At 43.2% G+C, this 7,595-nt stretch overlaps 1 pseudogene; it reads right to left on the bottom strand.

Moving 5' to 3' along the window:
* Positions 1-741: 741 nt before the first annotated feature.
* LOC102397413 lies at positions 742-2,037 on the bottom strand (annotated as a pseudogene).
* Between the last annotated feature and the right edge of the window lie 5,558 nt (positions 2,038-7,595).

The following is a 7,595-nucleotide window of genomic DNA, read 5'->3' as shown; positions in this document are numbered from 1 at the left end:
TTTTGAAATAGAATAAAGAGACTTAAACAAGCAAACTGAACTCTGTCTTCCCTACCTACATTTCTTCCATGTTAACTTTAACCAGGGTGACAGTATTCAGGAGAGAGAAGCCACCCAGTAACACAGAATGATTCTTTTCTTTAAACTGTGCAAAATCATGGGTTTGCTGTGAATGCTGTATGCTGGTAGGCAGGTGATCCTCAAAGAGTTAAACCACTTTCCAAGTTGTTTTGAACTAAACTTTTGCCCCAGGGTTTAAGAAATCTCCCTCTCTAATTGAAGTCTTCAGTCAGTGGCTGCTTATAATCAAGAAGATTGCACTTAAAAGGTATAGAAGTTGGTCTTATTATTGGCATTAGAAGATTTTGCTTTGTAATTACAAGCCAGGGAGTCTAGAACCAGTAGATCTTATACAGAGAGAATGGCAGACATTTCAGCTCAAACTGCATATTCACCAAGAAAAATGGTGCTGAGCTGTTTGTGACAAGAAGTACCATTGGCTTTTCATCTTTTGAGCTTCTGATATGCTATTCTATTTGTCTTATAATGAAATTAGTGGTTATATTCATTCATCAAGTACTTACTGCTTAATAATATGTGCCTGGTGTTTGTACAGAAAGCTTTGTAAACAATGAGTAGAGAATACAGATTCAGGCAAAGAAACAGACTATTAAGTTTAAGGAACATGATCAGGAAGACTTGGGAAGGACATATATCAGTCATCAGCAAAGTTTTTTTGTTTTAATTTGAGGAACAAATTTGAGAAACAAAGCAGCTGACAGCTTTATTGCTTTGGAGAGGGGATAGTTGGTTCAGGAGCTTCTTGATGGGGTGGGTCCACTTCTTCTTCACCATCACAGACTTCTGGTTGCACAGGATGGCTCTGGCTCTGGGGATGGTGGCCATGCACAAATCTGGGTGGTACTTGTTCTTCCAGATCATGTGCCAGATGCTTCTAAAGGTGACCTGAGCATTCTTGCTCACGGTGGTTCGCACATCGGAAGTAACCAGTTTGTGCTGGCCAGATCTCCGGCACCATCACGACCCTTTTGTCATCGACTGCCGGCTGCATGCCCACAGTCTTGCTGTGAGTGAGCCCATTATAGTGGAAGAAGTTGCAGGCCGTCAGGTTATTGGGTTTGGGGCTGTTGTTCAGTCACTCAGTCGTGCTCGACACCTTGTGACCCCATGAACTGCAGCAGGCCAGGCTTTCCTGTCCTTCACTATCTCCCAGAGCTTGCTCAAACTTATGTCCATTGAGTCAGTGATTCTATCCAACCGTTTCATCCTGTCGTCCCCTTCTCCTCCTGCCTTCAATCTTTCCCAGCAATAGAGTCTTTTCCAATGAGTAAGCTCTTTGCATCAGGTGGCCAAAGTATTGGAGTTTCAGCTTCAGCATCAGTCCTTCCAATGAATATTCAGGGCTGATTTCCTGTAGGATGGATTGGTTGGATCTCCTTGCAGTCCAAGCGACTCTCAAGAGTCTTCTCCAGCACCATGGTTTGAAAACATCAATTCTTTCATGCTCAGCCTTCTTTATGGTTCAGCTCTCACATCAATACATTACTACTGGTTTTTGGAAAAACCTTAACTTTGACTATACAGACCTTTGTTGGGAAAGTGACGTCTCTGTTTTTTAATACACTATTTAGGTTTGTCATTGCTTTTCTTCCAAGGAGTAAATGTCTTTTAATTCCATGGCTGCAGTCACTGTCCACATTGATTTTGGAGCCCAGGAAAATTAAATCTGACACTGTTTCCACTTTTCCCCCATCTATTTGCCATGAAGTGATAGGACTAGATGCCATGATTTTCATTTTTTGAATGTTGAGTTTCTAGGCCAGCTTTTTCACTCTCCTCTTTCACCTTCATCAAGAGGCTCTTTAGTTCCTCTTCGGTGTTGTAAGTCTGCTCGTTCCTCTTGATTGAGAAGCTGGAGCAGTTCTGCATGACCATACATTATAGATACATGGACAGGGGGGTGGCTCCGCTCACTGTGGCCGCCCGAGATGGAAAGAGCCAGCAAATATTTTTCATTAAGGGCTAGACAGATAGTATTTTAGGCTTTCTACAGTCCTAATGCTCTCTGACACAACTATTCAACTGTACTGAAAGTTGAAATGTTGAATGTGAAATTGACCACAGAAAACACATAAATGATGAACATGGTTGTCTTTTAAGTTGTGTTTATTTATGGGCATTGACATTTGAATTTAATTTTTATGTGTCACAAAATATTCTTTCTTTTTTTTTTTTTTTTTTTCAGCTGTTAACAGATGTAAACACCATTCTTAGCTCATAGGGCTTACAGAAACAGGAAATGGAATAAATTTGGCTCATGTGCCATAGTGTGCTGACTCCAGACATGAAATAATCTCTAGGACCATCTTGCCACCATTTGAGAGGTACCTGACTGCATGGAAGAGAGAGCAACCAGTGCATTCTTTTGTCTTAGGTGTGACTTTATGTAGCACTCTTACAAAGGCATTAGAGTTGGTAAAATATTTACTTCTATTCTAAATACTGGAAGGACATTTTGAGGACATTCCCTGCACTCCACTCCTCCCTGTATTAACTGTTCCAATGTGTAAAAACCTTCATTTGAGAATATTCTTCCCAATGTCCAAACTCAATCAGCTGTGCTAGTCAGCTGTGCTAGAGGGAAGGTTGTATCACGAAATGAAACCAAACTGCAAACAACACTGAATAGTTGAAGCAATCTGAATAGTTTCTCTATAGAGCTCCATGGGCTGGGAAGAGCTTAGCTATAGATAATGGTCACAAACAGGAGGGCAGTATCTGCAGTCTGGGTTTAGAAGGCGAACATATTAGCCTTACTGCTGTCACCTGGAAAGAACCTTGTCAAATTTAGAGTCCATTGTACAGTAAAGTCTGATGATAGAGTGAACTGCTTCCAGAGACAGGGAAGTCCCTGTGTTGAAATTGGGTAAGGAGGAGTTAGAGGTCAATTAGTGATAATAGGGAGAAGGTGATGTGGGATCTGCAACTTGAAATTATAAATTCTAAGACCATCACAGATGATGGCTTTGTGGCACATGTCATCTTGCTTCAGTTGGAGAAACAACATGAAAAAAAGAGACTAAAATGAATTTTGTTGTCATGTACCGTATTTTACATTTCAGATCACACAGGCCCAACCAGACATAATTACCAAGACCCACAGGTCCCTGGGTCCCTGGGATGGGCAATTGATTCCCAAACAGGTGAGTAGTTTAAACCCAGGTTGGGTTTTTCTCAGTCTTGTGAGCAAAGAACCAAGCATTTTGGTAAAAGTGGATGAAAAAGTGAAGGCGTTCCATTTCATTTTATAACCCAGGCTAACGTCCTCTCCCCTGTTGATTTCTGATCTTAGAAACCAAATACTTGCTAAGGGGAATGAAGTCTGAAAAGGGGGAAAAAAAAATAAGCTAAGCTTTAAGTATGTCCCAGTGGCAAGCATTTAAATTAGAGCAAAAGAAAAAAGCTCTCTGAACCAAGTGGTGAAGGCTCCCCCGACCTGGACTCTTAGGGTCCAACCCTAAGAGAAAGGGCAGGTCCCCCAGGCAGCTGTCTCTCGCGCCAGTTGGGTGAACTGCTTTGTCAGCAGCACCATGCATCATTAGCGGATCTGGAAAAACTCCAGCTGCCTTCCTCTTACACTCTCTCTGTACCTCTCACTTTAAAAAAGCTTTCATCGACATCATCCCAAACATCTTTTGTTTTCCCAGCTGGAGAAGGCTTTCTTTCTGTTTGCATCCCCTTCTCCAGCTAACTAAGTTCTTTTGCCCTTAAGAACCACGACCATGAATCAAAGGGAATCATCACCTGTAAACTCTAAAGTGAATCTGGGCGCTTTGGGATTCCATAACTCATCTGTCTTCTCGGAGCTGCCATATTTAGTTACATTTTCCTTACGCTGTTGGTGGTCATTATCTTCCCTGCTTTCCATCCCCCATATTAGAGACAAAATATGAAGCCCCTCACAGCAATATTTTCTTCTGAGGTTTAGCTCCAATGCAGCATAATCCTCTTTGCTTGGGTGGGGGGTTCCCAATCCTTCTGTCAAGCTGGGGTGAGATACATGTCTAACCTATGGCTAGAGTTATTTACTACATAAAATGATCTCCTGTTCTGGGGTTTAACATGAATTTTCTGCAAATGGCTTTATAATAAATCTCAGGAAGGAAATCAATGTGTTTTTAAAAAAATTTTTTTTAAAGATTGATACCCATTTCTTGCCCATAAAACCTCACACAGAATTCTTGGCTTTCATACATTTTTCATGCATTTTAATCTTTACATCTAAAGTTAAATGGAGCTTTGAAAGTCATTTGTTTATCTTTCTGTCTCCATAGATGACACTATGCTCTGATTTTAAACATTGTAAAGGTATGAGATTCTGCTGTCTCGTTTTGGAACCCTGGTACCACAGGAATACTTTCCTACAATGATTATCCCACCCATTTTGTGTTATTTTGGGTTATAGTAGAAAGGGTGAATAGACCATCATTATTTTCTGAGAGACATAATTTGATGTAATGAAAATATTTACTCGATGAGTTGTTTCCAGGCTGGGGAGTTACTGAGAGTTCACCACCGCCTTGCCTTTAATACTTTGCCCCTTTCTCTAACCCTTACTTTTTTCTTCTTTTTATATTTGGAAAATCCAGTGCCCAGATCACAAGAGGACCAGTTTCTGGGAACTGGGCACTGTTCAATTTAGATACATGCAAAACTGTTAGTGCACAATTTGTTGCCCGCCGAAAGATCTGAGGGCTTCCTAAGCAGCACTGGTGGTGAGGAATCCGCCTGCCAGTGCAGGTGACCCAAGGGACGAGGGCTCGATCCCTGGGTGGGGAAGGCCCTCTAGAGGAGGGCATGGCAAACCACCTCAGTATTCTTGCCTGGAGACTCCCATGCACAGAGGAGCCTAGTGGGCTACAGTCCACAGCGTTGCAAAGAGTTGGACATGAAGGAAGCGACTTAGCATGCATGCAAAAGATCTTAAATATCCACATAAGTGGGTTTTGAATGAGATTGAAAACTTTCCCTGGTCCATGGAAACGTCTCTGGATTTTTATTCTCAAATAAAACTTCAAGGTATCAACTGGTTACCTTCAGATGCTAACTTCCTAATGTCAAGCCAAAAGCATTTGGCTCTGATTGTGTGGGAACCCTCTATGACACTCCCAGATAGTTTCTGCAAAATAGGAAGGAAAACAGGGAAAGAAAGTGAAAAGAAAGTGAAAGGAAATTGATATCAAGGTGCTCCTTGGAAGATGGGATTTTGTGTGTGTGTGTGTGTGTGTGCGTGTGTGTGTGTGCGTGCCAGTAAACCTAAGGAAAAACTGCTGACATGGCAGTAGTATTCAAGTCCCTGAGCTTCGTGGACACGCAGCTTTCACAGAGATCAGTAAACTTAATGCCTGAAGAGGTGATGCTATTAGGCAAGACTGCAGAGCTCATAAGTGGTAAGACTCAAAATGCTCATCTTCTAACAGCAACTGATATACAGCTGGTGATTACAGGTGTATGCACTGGTTGTTAAAACATTAGAACACTTCTACCTAGTTAGTAAACAGCTGTTTCCTCGAGTCCCTGCTGCACTAGCCCTCCAAGCCTTTGTCTGGGGACTAACCCTCCCTCAAGCCTCCCTCATAACCCTCCCACTAAAGGTTAGCCCTGGACACATTCATAGCATCCAGGCCCTGCTCTAGCTTTGTGGTGGCTGATATTCATAGTAGTTTGTCAGTGCCTATAGTATATCATGGAGAAGGCAATGGCAGCCCACTCCAGTACTCTGGCCTGGAAAATCCCATGGACCGAGGAGCCTGGGAGGCTGCAGTCTATGGGGTCACGAAGAGTCGGACCCGACTGAGCGACTTCACTTTCGCTTTTCACTTTCCACTTTCATGCATTAGAGAAGGAAATGGCAACCCACTCCTGTGTTCTTGCCTGGAGTCTCCCAGGGACGGCACAGCCTGGTGGGCTGCCGTCAATGGGGTCGCACAGAGTCAGACACTACTGAAGCAACTTAGCACAGCAGCAACATAGTATCTCAATTACACATTTTAAACATCACTCTGTGCAATTTTGCCTCATCTGTACGCTGTCACGTGTGTGACCACACCTCCCGTCATTGCTCCCTGTTAAGTCTATGAATCTCAGAACCTGGATTCTTGATCTCTTGACGAGCCTGGGCATTCTGAGAAGGTATAAAGTGCTTTTGTAAAACTTTGGGTTTTGTTTAGGAATCAGAATGGGTTGTGGACTGAGTTGTGTACAATCCAAATCCCAATTCATATGGTGAAGTTCTAACCCCTGATAAGTTACAATGTGATACGTTTGTGAATACATCCTTAAAGAGATAGTTAAGGCAAAATGAGGTCATTAGGATGGGCCCTACCAGTATGATTGGTGTCCTTTTAGAAGAGGAAATCTGGACACAGGCAGGTATGGAGGAAAGGCCACGTGAAGACGCATGAAGTAGATGGCCATCTGCAATTCAAGGATAGAGGCTACAGAAGAAACCGACCCTGCCAACACTTTGATTTCAGGCTTCCACCATCCTGAATTGTGAGAAAATAAATTTCTGTTGTTTAAGCCACCTGGTCTGCAGTACTTTGTTATGAATGTGAAAGTCACATCTGACTCTTTGTGACCCCATCGACTATACAGTCCGTGAAGTCCTCCAGGACAGAATACTGGAGTGGGTAGCCTTTCCCTTCTCCAGGGGATCTTCCTAACCCAGGGATCAAACCCAGGTCTCCCTGTATTGCAGGCAGATTCTCTACCAGGTGAGCCACAAGGAACCCCAAGAATACTGGAGTGGGTAGCCTATCCCTTCTCCAGCAGATCTTCCCAACCCAGGAACTGAACCAGGGTCTCCTGTGTTGCAGCCAGATCCCTTATCAACTGAGCTATGAGGGAAGCCAGTACTTTGTTATGGTGGCAGACTAATACAGTACCTCTTCCTGAGCGTTTCATTAATTAAAGGATAGGCTTTCTTTGCAGCATTACGTTCCTTTGCCAAAGAACATTGCAGTTGGGGTGATCACATATGATAATTTATCAGGATGGTTCCAGTTTATGCCTGCTGACCTGGCATAATGTTTACAATGCCCTGTTATCCTCACAAAAGTATCTCGGTTTGAACAATAAATTGTGTGCGTGCTAAATCGCTTGAGTTGTGTCTGACTCCTTGCAACCCTATGGACCACAGCCTGCCAAGCTCCTCTGTCCATGGTATTCTCCAGGCAAGAATACTGGAGTGGGTTGCTGTGCCCGCCTCCAGGAGATTGCCCCAGGGATCAAACCTGCATCTCTTGTGTCTCCTGTTTTGGCAGGCAGGTTCTTTATCACTAGCACCACCTGGGCTCGTGAGGTCACCACAAATTTGTCTAACTCTTGAGTCTAATATTTGCAGTTGTCTCTTACAGTCTCAGTCTCTTTCTTGTCAAGTCCTTGTCACTTTCTTCCAACCTCAGTATTTGCTGGATGTCCCTCAAGCAGTCCAGCTCACAGTCTAGCCCATCAAACCATGGTATCATCCCGTGGCTATGTGCTGTACACAGAGTCCTGAGCAAGTTTCTGCA

This window comes from Bubalus bubalis, chromosome 15 (assembly GCF_019923935.1).
Source record: "Bubalus bubalis isolate 160015118507 breed Murrah chromosome 15, NDDB_SH_1, whole genome shotgun sequence".
NCBI lineage: Eukaryota > Metazoa > Chordata > Mammalia > Artiodactyla > Bovidae > Bubalus > Bubalus bubalis.
This window is presented reverse-complemented; position numbering and strand designations above follow the sequence as displayed.